Here is an 18,627-nt window from a genome sequence, read left to right on the forward strand (position 1 = left end):
ATAGACTTTTCTTTTCCATGTTTCTCTTATTCCGTTCATTTCAGCCAAAGGAACGTTGCTCCCGTCTCTAGGTAGAGTCTGGACACCTTTTGCAGCAGCCGTAGACCCAAGAATTGATGCCCTCAGAAGCATGTCCACATTTGAATTACTTCAACTCTGAGTGTTCTCTGTGCTATTTATTGTCAAGGCATTTAAAACCGTAGGATGCAGGTGGCCTCAGTACTGTTAGTGCACTGCCTTGGTTCCCCAGCCTGCTGGTAGGACTGATCCTCTCCCCTCAGTATCACTCGGGGGCTGGCTACCAAGTGACCAAAGTTGGGGATGGTTGGAACGCGTATTGACGTCCTGGGGATCCAATATTCATTTATTCTGTTTCTAACACTGTTCATTGCTTTGTATAAATCCAAGTTGCTGTCTGGTATCATATTTCTTCCTCCCAGAGAACTCCATTTAACATTTCTTATATGTAGGTCTGTTGGCAATGATTTCTCTCCGTTTTTATTTGTCTGAGAAAGTCTTTATTTCTCCTTCATTTTCTCTCAGGGAATAAAATACCGAGTTGAATTTTTTTTCTTTCAGCACTTTCAAGATACCACCCCGTTGCCTTCTGTATGGCGTGATTTCTGACGTGAGATCTACTGTAATTTTTCTGTGCTCCTTGTTATACAATTTGTAAGAACTATAAAGGGTCTGAGCTTTTATCCTACTTTTAAGCTAAAAATTTACCTGCCGTAGTTTCATAGAAGCTGGTAGAAGACAAGAGACAACAAACAAATGACAACGAGCCATCAGTGACGCACTTCATAAGATGTTCAGAAACAGGAGAAAGCTGTGGAAAGCTGGCTGCCAACAGAAATGTGTTTCATTGGCTGACTTCAGGATTTCCTATCTGTGTTTTGTTTTCAGTTTGAATACAAAATATATGTGTTCAAGCATGCACATGTGCTCGTGTGTGTGTGTATATGTCTCTGTGTGTGTGTGTGTCTGTGTCTGTGTGTATACGTGTGTGTGTGTGTTGTGTGTGTGTGTGTGCATGTGTGTGTGTGTGTGTATGTGTATGTGTGTGTCTGTGTGTGTCTTTGCGTGCATCTGTGTGTGTGTCTGTGTGTGTGTCTGTGTATGTGTGTGTGTGTATGTGTATGTGTGTGTGTGTGTGCATGCATCTGTGTGTATGTGTGTGTGCATGCATCTGTGTGTATGTGTCTGTGTGTGTCTGTGTGTATGCGTGTGTGTGTCTTTGTATGTGTGTATGTGTGTCTGTGTGTGTGTGTGTGTGTGTGTGTCTGTGTGTGTCTTTGTGTATGTGTATGTGTGTGTGTCTGTGTGTATGTGTCTGTGTGTGTGTGTGTGTCAGTACTTACTCCTGCGTGGTATTCTCTGAGCTATTTGGCTCGGAGATTTGTTGTCTGTCATTGTTTGTGACACTCTTGGCTATTATTTCTTTTGGCCTGTTCTCCTCCTCTCTTTTTCCTTTAGAGACTCCACGTAAACGTGTGTTAGATCATTTGATATTCTCTCACAGTGCTTGGGTGCATTATTCTGTTTCTGCTGCTGTGTCTTAGCCTAGGTACTTTCTATGGACCTGTCTTTAAGTTCACTGATTCTTTTCTGGGTTATGTTAAGTCTTCCAGCGGGGCTGTAGAAGATGCTTTTCATCTCTATTACTGTCTGTTATTTCTGGGATTTGAACTACATTATTTGTTACGGTTGCATCTCTATGCTGAAATAATCTGTCTGATCTTAAACATCATCCACCTCTTTATTGAAGGCTTTAACTTATTAATCATAATTATTTTACGCTCTTTATCAGATAGCTCCAACATCTGTGTCGCACCTGAGTCTAGTTATGCAGATTCCATCTTTTTTTTTTTTTTTTTTTGAGGCAAAGTCTCACTCTGTCTCCCAGACTGGAGTGCGGTGGCGCCACCTCGGCTCCCTGCAAGCTCCGCCTCCCGGGTTCAAGTGATTCTCCTGCCTCAGCCTCCCGAGTAGCTGGGACTACAGGTGTGCACCACCACGCCCGGATAATTTTTGTGTTTTTAGTAGAGATGGGGTTTCACCATATTGGTCAGGCTGGTCCTAAACTCCTGACCTCAGGTGATCCACCCGCCTCAGCCTCCCAAAGTGCTGGGATTACAGGTGTGAGCCACCACCCCCGGCTGCAGATTTCTTTGTCTCTTGGCAGTGCATTGTTTGTTTCTGTCTTTTCACGTACCTTGTAATTTTTTGTTGGAAAGTCACACATCTTTTTCAGGACAGTAGAGACTGAGCTAGAGGTTTTTATATGTGGAAGTGGGTGTTCTGTGGGGCCTTTAGTGTGGGCATTTGTGTTCATCTGGTGAGGAGTTGGGAGGGGTCTGAGATTTATGGTTGCTGTAATTATCCTCCACGCTCCACAGTCTTCAGATTCCTCTAGCGATCCTCTGTATTTGATGTGGGGACAGTTTCCCCCAACGTGTTTCTCAAAGTCTGCTCCACTCTCAGCATTAGGCCCTCCCTCCACGCTGTGCAGTGGAGAGCACCGGTCTCTTCTAGCTCTCCCCACAGTGCTGCACCTGGCTCCCCGCAGTGTTGCACCTGGCTCCCCGCAGTGTTGCACCTGGCTCCCCGCAGTGCCCTGCGGCACCTTACTACTCATGCTCCAAGCTTGTTGGTGTAGGGAACGGTGCCGGACACATCCTCTGCTGTTCTGACCCAGCCTCGGTCTCCACCTGTGTCCTTGGCTCACAGAGGTGTGACCTTCGTGAGTGTTTCTCCTCCTTAGCTCTAGTTTTGATCCCGGAGCAATGCTCTTTCTAGATCTCAACATCACAGATCGGAAATCAGAACTGTTAGTTTATTTTTATCTCTTAATTTATGGTCTTCGATTTGCCCATGTAATGTCAGGAAAATAGTGCGATTATTCGAACTGTCCCAGATGTAAAAGCCAATCATTTAGGCATCTAGGGAGAACCACCAAGATACTTTGTGGGAAACAGAAGTCACGTTGGACATTATTCCTACTTCCCAAGAGCTTGTGGTCTAAATGGCAAATAGCTTCTGGTAAATCCATAGTTAAAATCTGAAATGTGTGATCTGCCAAGAACAGTTGAATGACATCCAGGAAGGAAGTGAGTGACGACTGAGGTCAGCTGCCAGGAGGAGGTGGGGCTTGGAGATGCATCGCGGAATGCAAAGGGCAGGGGCTTTGCTGTCAGACTCGGCAGGCACAGACTCCCAGCTTTGCCTCTTGCCTGGCGTAGCATCTCAGTTAAATGGCTACACCTCTCTTTGTCTTAGTGGATACAGTTGTGCTGATGATATTCGACCTTCGGGCTTACCAACGGAACCAAAGGAAATAATATGTGAAGACCTTCATATAGTTCTCAGCTTATAGAAGGGCTATGAGCCATTAGAATTTAATTTGTTTTTGTTTTTTCTTCCCAAACCCCAATTTTTAAAAATGGTGGCTTTTGGATAGGCAGAGAGAAGCCAGAAAGGAACTCTAGAGGAGGGAAAAACAGAAGTGAAGTGCCTGGATTTAGCAGTGATTATGATAGGTTTGTGGCACACTGAGACCAGCCTAGCTAGAGCTAGAGCAGCTACTGAAAGTGACAGGAATTAGTGTAACTCGAGGGCAACACACAGGCAACAAGTGCACACTTCTGACGCGTTTGGTGCTGAAACCCGCACCTGGTCTTTTAGGCCAGTATCAGACCTGCCTCATCAGGGCCCATACATAGACTTGCTGCTGCCCTTCCTTACAGCGGTGCACTAGTGCCTTTATTTCAGATAAGACAGAAGGAACAATTTCTTGGGATGGGACAGGGTACACCTAGTTCACCATGGCAGGATGTGGCTCAGACTTTCGGAGGCTGTATTAACCAGGTCTTCCTTTCTGATGCTTTGATGTCTGCAGTCTTGCCTGCCGCTCCCAGAGTTAGCCGATTCCTAGAGATAGTAAAGGGTTCACCTTCTAGTGTGTCTTTCAAATGCAAACCAACCAATCCAGAGCCGTACCCCCAACCCACTTATTTAGGAGCCCTGACTCAGGGCCATGGTTCTGCTGCCTTGATCACTCAGGGCCAGGTCCTGGACAACTAAGGACAGCCCCAGGGGCCGTTAAGATAATTCAAACTAGCCAATCCTAAACCTGCTTATCCTGCCTCATGTACCTTCCTGTGGGAACTGTAATGAAGACTCTTGCCTGTGTCTTCCCCTCACTCCCTCTGCCTCCTGAGTGACCCCAGTGTTTTCCATGTGGGCCTCTGGCGTGTGGAGCCCACTTGTCCTGGGAACTGTAACAAATCATCTTTTCAGTCGTATTGTCTTCTGACCTGCTGGCCTCACCACATCTGAGCAATCATAAAGCATACCTTTTAAAACAGACACAAATCCCCTTACAAGGATGGGGCAGATACTGGTTACATGTTCACATTGAGAGTCTGGGCTGATAGGAAGAACCCAGTGACTGGAAGACAAGGAGCAAGAACAGTGAGTTAGGTGGGAGGTGGCTAAGTGGAAGGTGTTTTGCCAGAGTAATGGGGGTGACATGGAGGAGGAATGAAGCCCAGCGAGGGCTCTGTTGAGAAATACATCCAGGTAGGGGCTTGCAGCGTTTCTCAGGGTTTTGGCACCCGCGGTGGTCAGGGGTTGGTACCCACGCTCTGAGAGACAGGGCCTCAGGCTAGAGGAGAGAGACATGTTTCCAAATGAGAGACTTGGAATCTGGGTAGCACAACTGACATGAAAGCTCAATAATAAATCTTGGGAATGAAGCACAAGCCCAGCTGTGAAAACTACGGCACCATATCCATGCTGGACAATACAGGGCAGTGCTGCCCAACCCAAGGATATTGGCCGAAGCCTTCTTCAATACTTTCTATCTAAGGTCAGCATTAAGTCTAGGAAAGACCAGACTGGGCCTGAGCCTGCCGGGGAGGTCAGGTTGCCACAACCATGCGGGGAAACCAGATCAGCTCTGGCAGAAGCTGTTGTTAGGAGTTTCATTCCAGCGTCATCCACTCAGGGTTCTAGTCCAAGTTCCTTTCTCACAAGTCTTGCTGTTCCTGTTAACAATCAGCCCACTCCCCAGTCCACACAGTTTCTTGACCCCAGGGGCCCATTTTGCTCTCATTACCCTATGGAAGGTGCCTCTTGAAATTTATAGCCCCTAAAATCCTGCAAATGTGTTGATAACAGATGTCTACTTGGCTACATCTAAGAGGGCTTCTCTGTCAGGAGCACCAGCCTGCAGAGTGCTGTTCCCAGCTGCTGCTTCAAGGAGGGGTGCTGACTGATGGAATTTCTGCAGGAATCCCTTCATTCTTCCACGTTTTTCTTCCTGAGGGAAAAACTTTGCTTTATTATTAAGTCTTCTGGGACTGACTCTGCTCAAGTGAGTCTGACACTCCTAAATCTTACTTACTTTCACAGCTTCTCATGAGGTGGTCAGAGCATTACAGACTTTGACTCTCCATTGCAAGGGAACAGGGGCCAAACCCCCTCCGAAATGGCTGTGGAATAGGGGCTATCTCTGCGTTAGGCACCCTTGAATCTCAGTTCCTTAGCTCTGACTTTCCCTGTCCTCAAATCTGGAGAGTAGCCCACAGTGAACTATCCGCCCTAGATCCAAGGTGATTCTTTTGCATCACTGCTCCTAGGAGAAGAATATTCACAAAATCTTTAAGGTATACACACATGTACATGTATACACATATGTCATAAATACATATACATATCTGTGTACACTCGAAAGATGGAACTTGGCCTCACAATCACGCAATCATTTTAAGCAATTTCTTTCATGGTACCAGAGACACCACAACACCATTTGTAAGTTGCTTGGGACCTGTTCAAGTTGAATTGTGCTCTCCAATAATTCACATCTTGAAATCCTAACCCCCAGTAGCTCAGAATGTGACTGCATTTGGAGACAGAGAAATAAGGAGAAATGTAGATGCAGGCAGGTACAGAGCAAAGGTGATGTAAACACACAGGGAGAAGACAGACACCTGTGAGCTGAGGAGAGAGGCCTGAAACAGGTCTTTTCTTTACATCACTTGGAAGGAACCAACCCTGTTGACACGTCGATTTTGGTCTTCTGGCCTCAGACCTGTGAAACAGTATATTAATGTTGTGTAAGCTGCCCAGTTGTGGTACTTTCACAGTTGCCCCAGCAAATCAATACAGGGCCTACAGGCATGGATTTCTGTTTCAGTTACTTTGCTTTGCAATAAATGTGCCTAAAACTTCAAGGCGTAGAGCAATCATTTTGTTATCTTCATCGATTCTGTAAGTCTAGCATTCAGAAGGGACACAGCGATGACAGCTTATCTCTAATCTGTGATATCTGGGTCATTAGCTGGAGAGACCTGATAGTTGGATATAATGGTCGCACTCACTCCCAGGTCTGGGCTGGAATGATGCAAAGACTAGGCCTGCTGCCAGGAGGGCCTACACGTGCCCTTTCCGTGTGGCTTGGTTTCTTCACAGCTTGGTGCCTTTGGAGCAATTGTCTTTCCTGTATGGTGGCTTATGACACCAAGCACGAATGTTCCAGGGTACAAGCAAAAGTCAGATCCTCTTCTATGACCCAGCCCGGGAGTCACTCAGGTCACATCTGCCATATCCGTGGGTCTAAGCATCACAGTCCTCTCCAGAGTCAAGTCTGCAGGATGGTTGTGGCAATGGAACAGACCCCACCTCTCAATGGAAAAAGTGCCAAGGCGTGTTAGGGCGACATGGGCAGTGTTCCAAAACCTTCATGCTTAATCCAAAGCGTGTTACCCCTTCATACAGGTCTTTGCAAGCTTTGGCCACATGGAGATAGAGACATAGGGAAAGAACGGATTAAATAATGTCTCGAAGCCAAGTGCAGAGAGTTGGGCGTGATCAGATAAGAAAATAAGACTTGGTTTACGTTTTTAGAGATAATATGTGAAGTGCAATGAATGGACTTTTTAAGAAGCCGAAGATCAAATACACCAGAGTCAACATGATCCTCTAGGAGCGCTAATGTGGAAGAGCTTTCTGACTAACATGCTAATGAAAGCCTCGTGCCCTAATCTAGGCGAGAGCTTGCTTGAGCCAGAAGCCACTTGACAGAATTAGAAATACTGAAGCTCCAATGTCGAAAACGATGATTGCAACCTGCGGTTTGATATAAGTCGGTGCCGGACAGATGCTGTCTCTTCTCCCTGATGAGAACAAATACCTCCCTGATGAGAACAAAGCCTTTTCAGCAGGAGAAAGGGCTCCTAATGCAGCTGTCAGCTCCGCTCATGGAGGAGGCCATGCTAGGTGTTTCGGGAGGTCTTGAGCTGCATTAGGCTGAGGATTCTGCTTTCAAGGAGATTATAATTTAGTTAGGAAAATTTTCATAACAAGCTGATTTTTCCATTAATACCTAAGAAATCCCAAAGTACAGAAAGGTTCAGTATCATGGCCAATAAAGGTGAGAGTTAGAGTCAGATTGTTCTGTTTATTCTAAAGTAAGAACTCTTTCTATTCTCATCGATGTCTCTTTAATGAGAAAGCAAATCTTACCTTCTATTTTTCTTTAAAAAACAAGAACATTGGATGAATGGCTTTCAATTCTAAAGCCAGGAAGTAGGTAGGAGGAGCAAGGTTCTTTGGGTACTTCTCTCTAAAACCGGAGCATATACCAAGCCAGACTTTGAGTCAGTACAGCGTGAGGATTTCTGACCTTCTGCAAAAGGATTCCAGATGTTTCAGAGACATTTAGTGTTCTTTGAATACCCGTGTGCTCACCCACATGGCGCAGCTTGTGTCTAGTCAGACAGGAGCCGTTTGTGGGGGCTGAGGTGGAGCGTGGGATTTGTGCAAGCTGCGGGGTACAGCACAGAGCAGCAGCTGGGAGTTCTGCAGTCTTTATTTATTTATTTATTTATTTATTTATTTTGAGACGGAGTCTCGCTGTGTCACCCAGGCTGGAGTGCGGTGGCGCCATCTCGGCTCACTGCAAGCTCCGCCCCCCGGGTTCCCGCCATTCTCCTGCCTCAGCCTCCCGAGGAGCTGGGACCACAGGCGTCGCCACCGCGCCCGGCTAATTTTGTGTATTTTTAGTAGAGACGGGGTTTCACCGTGTTCGCCAGGATGGTCCCGATCTCCTGACCTCGCGATTCGCCCACCTCGGCCTCCGGAAGTGCTGGGGTCACAGGCGGGAGCCTCCGCGCCCGGAAGTTCTGCACTTGGCTGTTCTCCGCCTGGGCACTGGGGCCGCTCCCTGAGAGGTGAGTGTCCGCCGCTTGGGGTCCTCAATAACCAGGTGGAGCCAGCCCCACTGACCCGACTGATTAGTGAGAAATACGTCTTTATGGTCTTAAGCCAGGAAAAGCCATGTTTTCTTGTGAGAGGAAATTAACTCCCCAAATGTCACGTGTCCCCATGATATTTGGGAGTTACCATGTATCAGGGGGACATATGATATTTGAGGAGTTAATTTGCTGTCACAAGAAAACGTGGTTTTCATGAGTAATACACCAAGGAATTTCATGAGGGGCCTGAGAAGTAAAACTGGGGTTGAGAATAAGTGGTGATTGATAATTATAAATCACTATTTACAACTTGAATAATCCCTCTCCAATTATAATTTATTATAAGATCATGTAAAATTATATTATTTGTCAACTTGGCGTATACTGCTATTTCAGACAAAGAACCTAGAGTTTGCAAGGAAATACCTGGCTCGTGCTTTACCTCATCCTCAGGTTCTCTCTCTCCCCCAGGAGGTAGAGCGTGGGGCCCTCACTGTGTGACCCAAGGCATCGCTCCCCATCCTTGCTGCCTCTGGGTTGCCGGCCCTGCGGAGGAGTGTAGCCAGTGCTAAAGAGCATGCCTTGCTCATCCATCCTGGTTTTGTTTTGTTTTTGTTTTTGTTTTTGTTTTGTTTTGTTTTGAGACAGAGTCTTGCTTTGTCACCCAGGCTAGAGTGCAGTGGTGTGATCTCAGCTCACTCTGCCTCCCAGGTTCAAGTGATTCTCCTGCCTCTACCTCCCAAGTAGCTGGGGCTACAGGCATGCACTGCCATGCTCAGCTAATTTTTGTATTTTTAGTAGTAGAGATGGGGTTTTGCCATATTGGCCAGGCTGGTCTCGAACTCCTGACCTCAGGTGATCCGCCTGCCTTGGCCTCCCAAAGTGCTGGGATTATAGATGTGAGCCACTGTGCCTGGCCCATCAAATCTATTTTTAAGAGTGAGAACGTTCATACTCTTCAGGTAAGTATGTTAAAATGATTCATTAGTTCTGCTTCTTAGAATTTATTTTCCAGACTATTTCCATATTTCTACTACACATTCAAGTTTAATAGGTTTAAAAATAAGTGAAGGAAAAAAGCTAGCTTTCCTCTTACTGGAGGCTAGTCGAAAGTCCATTTCCCAGCCTTTCCATCTTACCAAGAGAAGATACAGCTGTAGATGTATTCCAATTTAGCAAGTTTGCTATGCTGTGAAATGTGATGCTTGAGAGGCCTTCCCTGGGAGCCCATCCAAAGGGCCGAGTGACTGCTTTATTAAAGGGGCCTCCTCTCTAAGGTGGTCTTTTGAATAGATTTTGAGACTAACAGGGCATCGTGAGTCTCTTTGTATAAAAGTCTCAGGTTGGCACATCTGTATTTTTCTGCTTCTAAGGATTAATGGAGACTTGAAAATGAATCTTTGTCTAATGCAGATAAATACACAAATGCATATGCCAGTAAGCTATAAGTCATGCAGGAAGGTTGCCTGTGTGTTTATGAACTTCTCCCATAGAAATGACTTCTGGTTTTACAATTTAAGAGAAGATATACCTAATATATATGTTAAATCAGGTAGATAAAAGGAAAGCTGAGATTTGTATTTATATATGATTCTCTATGGTAGAGTATTTCTTCTTAACATTTGGTTAGTATTTAAAATTCTCGATTTGTGCAGTGCTATATTGACAAGTCAATACTCCAAAAAGAGTGATGTATTATATTAATATTTGTTCAGACAGCACATGAACACAAGTGCTACAAAAATATTGTCAGAGATTTTTAAAAAGGCTATTTATCTTCATTGATAATTATATGTATGTGCATGCATGACACCAAAGACGAAATGGTAATAACTTCTGCTTTTGAATGCAAATGCCTGGTGCTGCTGTGGAGGCATTGGCAAGTGAATAAATCAGTGCCAGCACTTCCAAAATCATTCTTCAGACAGGGATTCTGCTAAACTAATCACCCAAGGAAACAAACACACCACAAAGAAGTAATTAGGAAACCTGTGAAGTTAGACCTGGTAGGTGGGGGTCCCTGCTGGGGAGCAGCCACAGAAGTGACACGGGATAGGTCACCTGTTGTTAAACCTGGGAGACAGATCCAAGCTCCAGCCCAGTCTAATTACGTCAGAGAAGGTGCTGTTTGTATTCATTTCTGAAAGACAAACTAAGTTGAGAGTGAAGTATCTTTGTAATATATTCCAGGAGATGGGATGCTGAGGATGCTGGATGTGGGCAAGGACTAAGCTGTGGTCACACCACACTGGAGGTCGCAGGCAGGGCTGTTTAATACTATAATGAATTCAGAAAGGAATGAAATGAGGCAGAAGGCCTACGCTATGACTGGATGAGCACTGCCTCAAATGTCCGCCAAAGGTGGGGGGTGCAGAGCACAGGAAGCCAAGGGGTGGGCACATCTGTGGTTAAACATCTCATTCCCAGCTCTTCCAAGGTTTTTCCCTTTCCTTCAGACCTTCTGATTTTATTTCGTTAGTTAGTTTTACATTAATGTGCTCAAATGCAGCTTTTGTTAATCTATTCACATTCCCAACACAAGATAAATCCTGCGTATTTAAAAAAATGTGTTTAAGACTATAGGCTGATTTCTACGCAGATTAAAGAAAAAGTCCCTCTCACGATGCTGGTTTGCAGGAGCTCTCTAATCGGGCGTGCTGCCTGCTTTCCATCCTGCCTTTTGGGATTTGAGGTGAGGCTCACCCTGCCTACCCCACATAGCTCAGAGGGTGCAGCCGTGTGTGCTCTAGAAGTTTCTGGTGAGGGGTGGGTTAAAGCAGCATTATTACATCTTTTGGACCCCACTGGGCTACATTCTAGTCTTGGTTTCTTCTTGGGTGAGTCCATTAGGTCAAAATTTATTTGTAAAGTAGGAGAACAGAACTGGGTACCTTTTAAGCTACTTCTGACTTCTGTAATCATGTGAGGATCATAGAAATGGCCTTTTCTTACTTTCCACTATTTCCTAAGCACTTAGAAAAAGTTGGCCTAGCAATAGTTTTAAAAGTACGGGACTGGAAGGACCCTGAGAATCATCTAGTTTCTTTCCCCAGATGGATTTAAATTCTCCAGTTACATAAAGAACTCACTACGTTTGAAGGGAACCGGGGAGAGAGAAATGAATGGGCATTTGTTGAGCATTGGCCATGGGGCAGGCTACTGGGATTCGCAGAACAACACGGGAGGAGGCCTGTTGCTCTTGTGGGTGACGGCAGGGAACTTGGGCTTGGAGTGGCACAGGTGGTGGACCTGGCAAGTGGCAGTGCCTGGATCTCACCCAGCCTTGTGGACTTCTAGAGTCAGAGCTCTTCACTCTGTTCTACACAACCACTTTATTGTTACTATTATTATTTTTGGAGATGGAGTCTCTCTCTGTCACCCAGGCTGGAGTGCAGAGGCGCCATCTCAGCTCACTGCAGCCTCCGCCTCCGGGTTTAAGTCATTCTCCCACCTCAGCCCCCTGAGTAGCTGGGATTACAGGTCTGAGCCACCACACCTGGCTAATTTTTGCATTTTTAGTAGAGATGGGGTTTCACCCTGTTGGCTAGGCTGGTCTCGAACTCCTGACCTCAGGTGATTCCCCGCTTCAGCCTCCCAAAGTGCTGGGGTTACAGGTGTGAGCCACTGTACCTGGCCCACGCAACCACTTTAGAAAAGACTAATTTAAATACTTCTCAGTACCAAGAACCCACTGGTAAAAACAAGTCGTCTCAATGACCATGAAGTGAGGCGAGTGTGAGACTGGGTGTCCCCTTGTACAGATGTAGCTGCTGAGGCATGGAAACGTTAGGGTTTGTCCCAGATGGTGGATATGTCAGTGCAGCCTCAGGGCTAAGGCTCTGGGTGTTCTCTCCTTGACTTACCTTTTTCCACCTAGCTCAGAAGGGTCTTGTCGGGGATGTGCAGGTGAGATTATGTCTCCAAGCCTGAGACAAGGTGGGCCGTGTGTGACTGCTAGTAGCCTCTTCTGCATGTGCGTACTGAGTGTGAGCTCACCTGTAACGTATAGGTAATCCTGGGCACCCCACGGTGTTGTTGGGAGGCTGCACGGGCTGGTGCATGGGCAGAGAGGGGAGGGGCTCAGTAAATGTTGTTTCCTTCCCTTCCAAATGAGCTGGATTTGGAGGGAAGCAGACTTCCCGAGAGTCAGCGGCTTGTTTTTAAGGTAAAGTTATTACGACTGGAAACGGGACACACTAATTTTTTGGTTTGTTTTTGAACTTAGACTGCCTTCACATGGTTTCATTCTGTGTGTCTAGGCTGCTGTCACTGTCTAGGCCTGATGCCAAATACAAAGTGATTTTCAAACTAAGTCAACCCCATGGCAATGTGCACTTCAAGACAACATTTAAAGAAGGTGTTGTTTTCAAAAACAAAACAAATCTACAAATGACAGACATGTGTCCTCAATGAACTGTAACGTCACTGACCTGTGAGACAGGACAGCTTTTCCTGTTCGTGCTGGTGTCCCCATCTCTTTTCACATACCGCAGTGGTAATTGTTTACTGTTATGAATACATGTCAATAGACATTTTTCACATTGACAAAAGCTTTTTCTTAAATATATAGCAACTACTTAAAAAGAACAATTAAAATATTTCAACATCATTCCTTGCTTTGATTCATCCTTTGGTGACAGGTAGTTTATCTAAGCATCACAAGAGTCATGCAGGGTCCATGGCCCAGATTAGGCCTTGTGAACTCAAGATCTCTTGTACTGAGGAAAGTGTTGCCAGCTGCAGGCTGAACTCCTCACAGGGCCAGGAGTCAGTGCAGGAATCGCCCTTCGCCTGTGTGTCCAGCAGAGGGCAGGGACGTCCCAGTTTTCTTTTCTGACCTGTTTGCTTTTGCATGCTGTGGTTGCACAGCGTTCTGAAGCTTTTGGGTGGCTGACACATAATTGCAGACATTAAGCATTTCTTAGGAGAGGCATAAAATGTATTGTGAGGGCAGTGAAATTCTTTGTCAAAACTTCTCGGAAAATCTGACCCCGTGCCGTCACAGTGCAAGGCTGGAACGTAAGCCTGTCACTCACTGGCTTGCAGTCTCTTGCGTCTTGTGAACCTCATTGGCCAAATGCTTTTGTGTTGCTTTGTTTTGTTCAAGCAACAACAGCACTCTCTGTGATTGTGTTAGGATACAATTTTACCCGGCTGTCAATAAATGAATTATGTCATTTTTGTATCAAGTACGTCTGAGATTCCAAATTCTCTTGAGCAGCAGAGTATTGGGACTTGATAAGAAGGAAGGAGGTTTATGTCCTCTCTCCCCGCCTCTCCAATCATCCTCCTCTCTCTCGATTTTTCCTGGGAGCTGTCTGGCCATTTGATTTAAGTGGAAACCACTGATAATTTTCTTTCTTTTAAGAGAAATGAGTTCTCGAAAGACAGAAGAACAGAGAATCCTGGTGAAAGCCTTTGGTGAATTCTCTTTGTGTTCTAGGTCAGTGCTGGGTCTGGGTGGATGGAAATGCTCCGTGTTACTCATCAAAGAGGTTGCTGCCTTATATGGGCCACAAAAACTCTTTATATGGGCAAACTGTAATAAAATGCTATGGGCATAAGTAGTTCAGAACCACTAATGCTTGTATCTCTTTGGGAAAAGTCATGAAAAATACAGGGTGATCAAAGCGGGGTGTGGTGGGCCCCATTTAGTTTGTGCTCTGTGCGCCCTGCTGCTTGTGGTCCGTGCTGGAGCTGACCTGTGGGCAGTCACATTGCAGAGCACACCAAAGTTTTTTTAAATAAATGGAGAAAAAATACAAAGGACAAAATATATATTCATAGTTTGGAAACGCTTAGAATAACCTGCTGTGCATGGTGGCCCCAACTTAGTGATGCAGTGGCTCTGGGACATCAGGAAGCCCTCGGAGGTCAAGGTTCTGTTTCTCTTGGAGAGTTCTCAGAACAGAAGCTCTTAAGAGTCGGCCATTTTGTTCTCGTAGAGAAAATACCAGCACTTACATGATAGTGAGTCTTCAGTATACAATTGTTGAGAGCATGAATGAATGAAGCACATAGTCATTTTTAAAAAATTAGGACCATATCAATTGAAGGTTATTTTTATTAGACACATATAATTCATATTTTCCCATTAAAAGCTGAAATTTTTTATTAAAAATTTATTTTATTCTATCTGGGTACGGCGGCTCACGCCTGTAATCCCAACATTTTGGGAGGCTGAGGTGGAAGAATTGCTTGAGGCAAGATATTCGAGACCAGCCTGGGAAACACGGTGAGAAACCATTTCTAGACAAAACTTTACAAATTTTCCAGGCATGGTGGCACTTGCCTGGAGTCCCAGCTACACGGGAAGCTGAGGCAGGAGGATGGCTTGAGCACAGGAGGAGGAGGCCACAGCGAGCCGTGATTGCAGGACTGCTCTGTATCCTGGGCAACAGAGCGAGACCCTGTCTCCAGAAAAAGACGACAGAGAGAAAACTGAACTCAAATCTTTATAAAATGCATGTATTATACTGCAAGTTTAGATAAAATATACATGCCTAGTCATTTCCCAGCGTGCTAGGTATAGCGAGGTAAACAAAGAAACTGGAGGCAGAGTCCTTGCCCTGGAAGTGTGCAGTGTAACGGAGAGATGATGCCAGCCCACGTGGAAGTCCTAAGCAGGTGTAAGATGGTGTATCACGCAGGCTAGAGTTCTCTCCTTGGACACTGAAGTGGAGCTTGCCTATGCCTGTTGGAACACCTGTCATACTCTGGAAATTATTTACCTGGATATCCTGTCTTGCCTGTTAGAGGTATAAGCTATTGAGAAGCAGGGAGCCTGTCTTATGTATGTGAACATCCTTCACCAGGCCTGGCCAATAGTAGCAGGTAATAAATACTGGCTGAGTAAAGGAGCAGAGGCCAAGAGCTGGAAACCAGCCTGGCACTTGCCTGTAGGTGTCGGGTGGAGAGAAGATGTGGCTTGCTAAGAAATCCTGCTGACTGGAGCAGGGAGTTCATGTGGAGAGTAGCAGAAGTGAGTCTGAGGCAGCTGATGGGTGTTACTATCAAGGTAATCAAGGAGGAGTGTGGATGAGACGTGACAGCAACAGGGAGCTGCGTGAGGAGGAGATTGGTGCAAAGGGAGCGCTCCAGGCCACGGCCTTGGCTGTGATGCACAGTGTGAGTTGCAGGGGGTGACGGAAACTATGACCAGAACTGGAAAGCAATAAAATTTGACAATACAAATGCTTCTAAATCAGCTAATTTTTAACCTAAAATGATGGCTATACATGAATAATTTATTGGTCCACGTAGTTTCATAGAGATGGTTCTTTTTCAATAGAAGAGAAAAAAATGTTTCCTAAAAGAGCACAATAAAATCAGCAAAGACCCTTAGAAACAATGCAGTGCTTATTCCGTCAGCATGTTCCAAGCAGATTTTTATTACTTAATGAATTATAATTTCAGTAATAAACAAGGGGATAATAAATGACAACCATTAACAAGTAATGAACAGACCTATGTGGAATATGGGGGAACCTCAGTTTGAAGCAAGAGATGGTCACTCTAACAGGATGATGTTCAATGTTCAGGGGAAGCGTCCCTTCGATGTACAAATGGTCTCACTAGGTTTGGAGAAGGCACCTTCACCCGGGGGGGTTGTGCACAGGAAGCCTCAGACAGTGTGACGTCACCGAGTCAGCTGGCTTGTGACCATCCACGTGGTGTCACCCGAAAGGAGCGAAGCAGCAGTGACCGTGGGGTTAAGTCCCGGAGCGAGCTCCCAGTGGGGCTGCGCTTGAAGCCAGCAGTCGGGGACTCTACGGAAAGGCATGTCTTGGTTGGCAGGGGTTTTTGGTTTAGTCTTTTCTCCTCATTTGTAAATATGAAAAAAAATTGTCATCCAGGTTATATGTGAGGCCCATTCATTCTTTAAGTTCAATTCAAATAATCCATCCCAGCTCAGTTTTCTCTCTGTTCCCTTGACTCCACTTTTCTGTAGTGTTGAGGATTTTGTATCATATTTATAGTGACACTATTTTATTTTTAGCACATCACAATTTAGTGGCTACTTATATGTCGCTCCCTTTCCACTAGACTCTGATTTTCTTGAAGGAGAGGTACACATTTCATCATCATTATCTTCACATCTTCAGGACAATTGCTCTGGGGACAGATGAGTTAACTCTTGACTGAAGACAGCACGGTGTGGTGGCTGGAACCTCGGCTTTAGGCTTAATTCTGGGTCTAGACAAGCTGTGAGAGTTGAAGCACATTACTTAAGCTTTCTGAGCCTTTTCTCCTAATAACGAGGATAATGATACATACCACCAGGGTGAAAAAGAATCGGAAGAGACAGTGTGGGCCATTGTGAAGACTGGAGCCACTATTATGATCTCCGACCATACCTGAGCCCTCTGTGCTGCACAGATACCTTGTTTCTTCTATTGCATCTCTTTCCATTCACAACAGCAGCCTTATATGCTCACTTATCCATTGGTTATTGACAATTAATTGACACCTGTGTATTTAAAACTCATCTGTCTAAAGTTGAACTCATCCTCAGCCTGTACCACTTCTTGTGTGCCCTAAAAGTTAGTAAATGGAATCACCATCCACCCAGAAGGCCAATCCACACACATGGAGTTTGTCCTTGACTTCCTTCTCCGCTGTGCCCTCCACACCACTTTAGCCATGAAATTCCATCAAGGCAGCGCCATCTCCTCACCTCTTCTGCCCCAGCCAAGGCCACCAACATTTCTCACCTTGTTTCTTATGATCATCTGTTCATGGTCATCCAGCCTCCATGACCTCATTACCCTCTGATCCACTCATCGTTGTAGCACACAAATGTGGCGAGGTCCCTGACCACCCTCCCTGGCCGGGAGTATCTGTGTAACTTGTGCATTTCTATCACGGCACCTGCCATGCTGCATCAGGAGGTGTTGGAATCCTTCCTACTCTGTAAACTCCCGGGTGGGGAGCGTCCTGTTGGCCTCAACCCCACTGTTAAGAAGCTGAGTGGAAGGCAGGCATGCCATAAATATTTGGGAAAGAAGAAGAAACAAAGCAGCTAGCACAGCTACTGGGACGTAGCGTCTTGTTTCCTGCTCCTCCTTATTCCTCCTTCTTTTCTCCCTTCTCTTTTCTGTCCCCTTTTCTCTTCTCTCTCCTAGTTATTCCAGTTTTGGGCTGTCATCGCCATCATTGTATCATCCTCATCATCACCAACGGTCACTTATGATGACCTCTATTGCGGAAAGAAAATAAAATCTCACGAACCCTAGACTCACTATGCCGAAGAGAAAAGTTGAACTTGGAAAACTGAGTCATGCAAAAAAAAACCCTACCTCTCCTTTTGTTCCTAAACAGCTAAAGAAGGCCGCGTGTCTCCCCAGGTGGCCTCCCTCACCTTGGCGAAGTAAACTAACAATTTATCTTCATGGTACGGGACAGGAGGAGATGAGGCACAGTCCCTCGCCCACCTGAAACAACTGCATATTTAGCTTCTTCCTCTACTCCGTGTTTATTTTACCTCAGGTAAAGTGCAGATTTACTCACGCGAAGTGAGTACGTCACTGATTGTTCCTCTGCCTCCTCCTTTTCATGTGTGACATGTGGGTTCACTGACTGCTAATCAAAGCCTCAAAAAATGTGACTACACCTTCCCTCTCTTCTTTTTCCTTTCTTTGCCGCCTGCCTACTCTTCCCCTTTAAATACTGAAGACCTCAAAATCCTCCTTGAAAACAGAGTGCTGGTCACAGACCCAACTGTGACTTGTGTCTCTTTTCCCCAGGCATATCCTCAGCCTTGGCAAAGTAAGCCTCTAAATTGACTCGCCCCCGTCTCAGACACTGTTTTTTCTGATTTCACTATCATAGCAGGGGATTGCTAGCAACAGTCAGGACCTGGAGGGAAGGCCAGAAAAAGAGGCCGCTGGGCACTGGTGACAGCAATTCAGAAGACTTGGGGGGAAGGAAGACACCCAGGACCTCGTCAGCCTCCCGCCTCCCCCTTTTTTGGGAGGCTTCCTTTGGAGGAGAGCAGCGGGTATTTGCAGAATGATCTGCCGGGGCAGATCCAACATTCCATTACTGTTCCTAATGGAAACGGAAACGTTACCTCTTACCCTAGTGGGGGAGCTCCTTGGACTCCACCTCAAGTGCTCACGAGGCCAGGATTTTGGATGAGCAAGATGAACTTTAATCTTCACTTCTTGTACTTTGGTTCTCGTTTTCTGCCTCAGTATCGTCTTCTCTTTGTTCACGGACTCCCAGAAGTTGCATGCCTGGAAACCGACCACCTGACTACATAGAGATCAGGTGATGAAATTGTCAGCAACTTGCTGAAAGTCACAGGCCACTGTCTCCACAGAGCAGGCACCGAGGCCGCTGTCCCCCACAGAGCAGGCGCCGAGGC

This window comes from Papio anubis, chromosome 3 (assembly GCF_008728515.1).
Source record: "Papio anubis isolate 15944 chromosome 3, Panubis1.0, whole genome shotgun sequence".
In the NCBI taxonomy this organism is placed as follows: domain Eukaryota; kingdom Metazoa; phylum Chordata; class Mammalia; order Primates; family Cercopithecidae; genus Papio; species Papio anubis.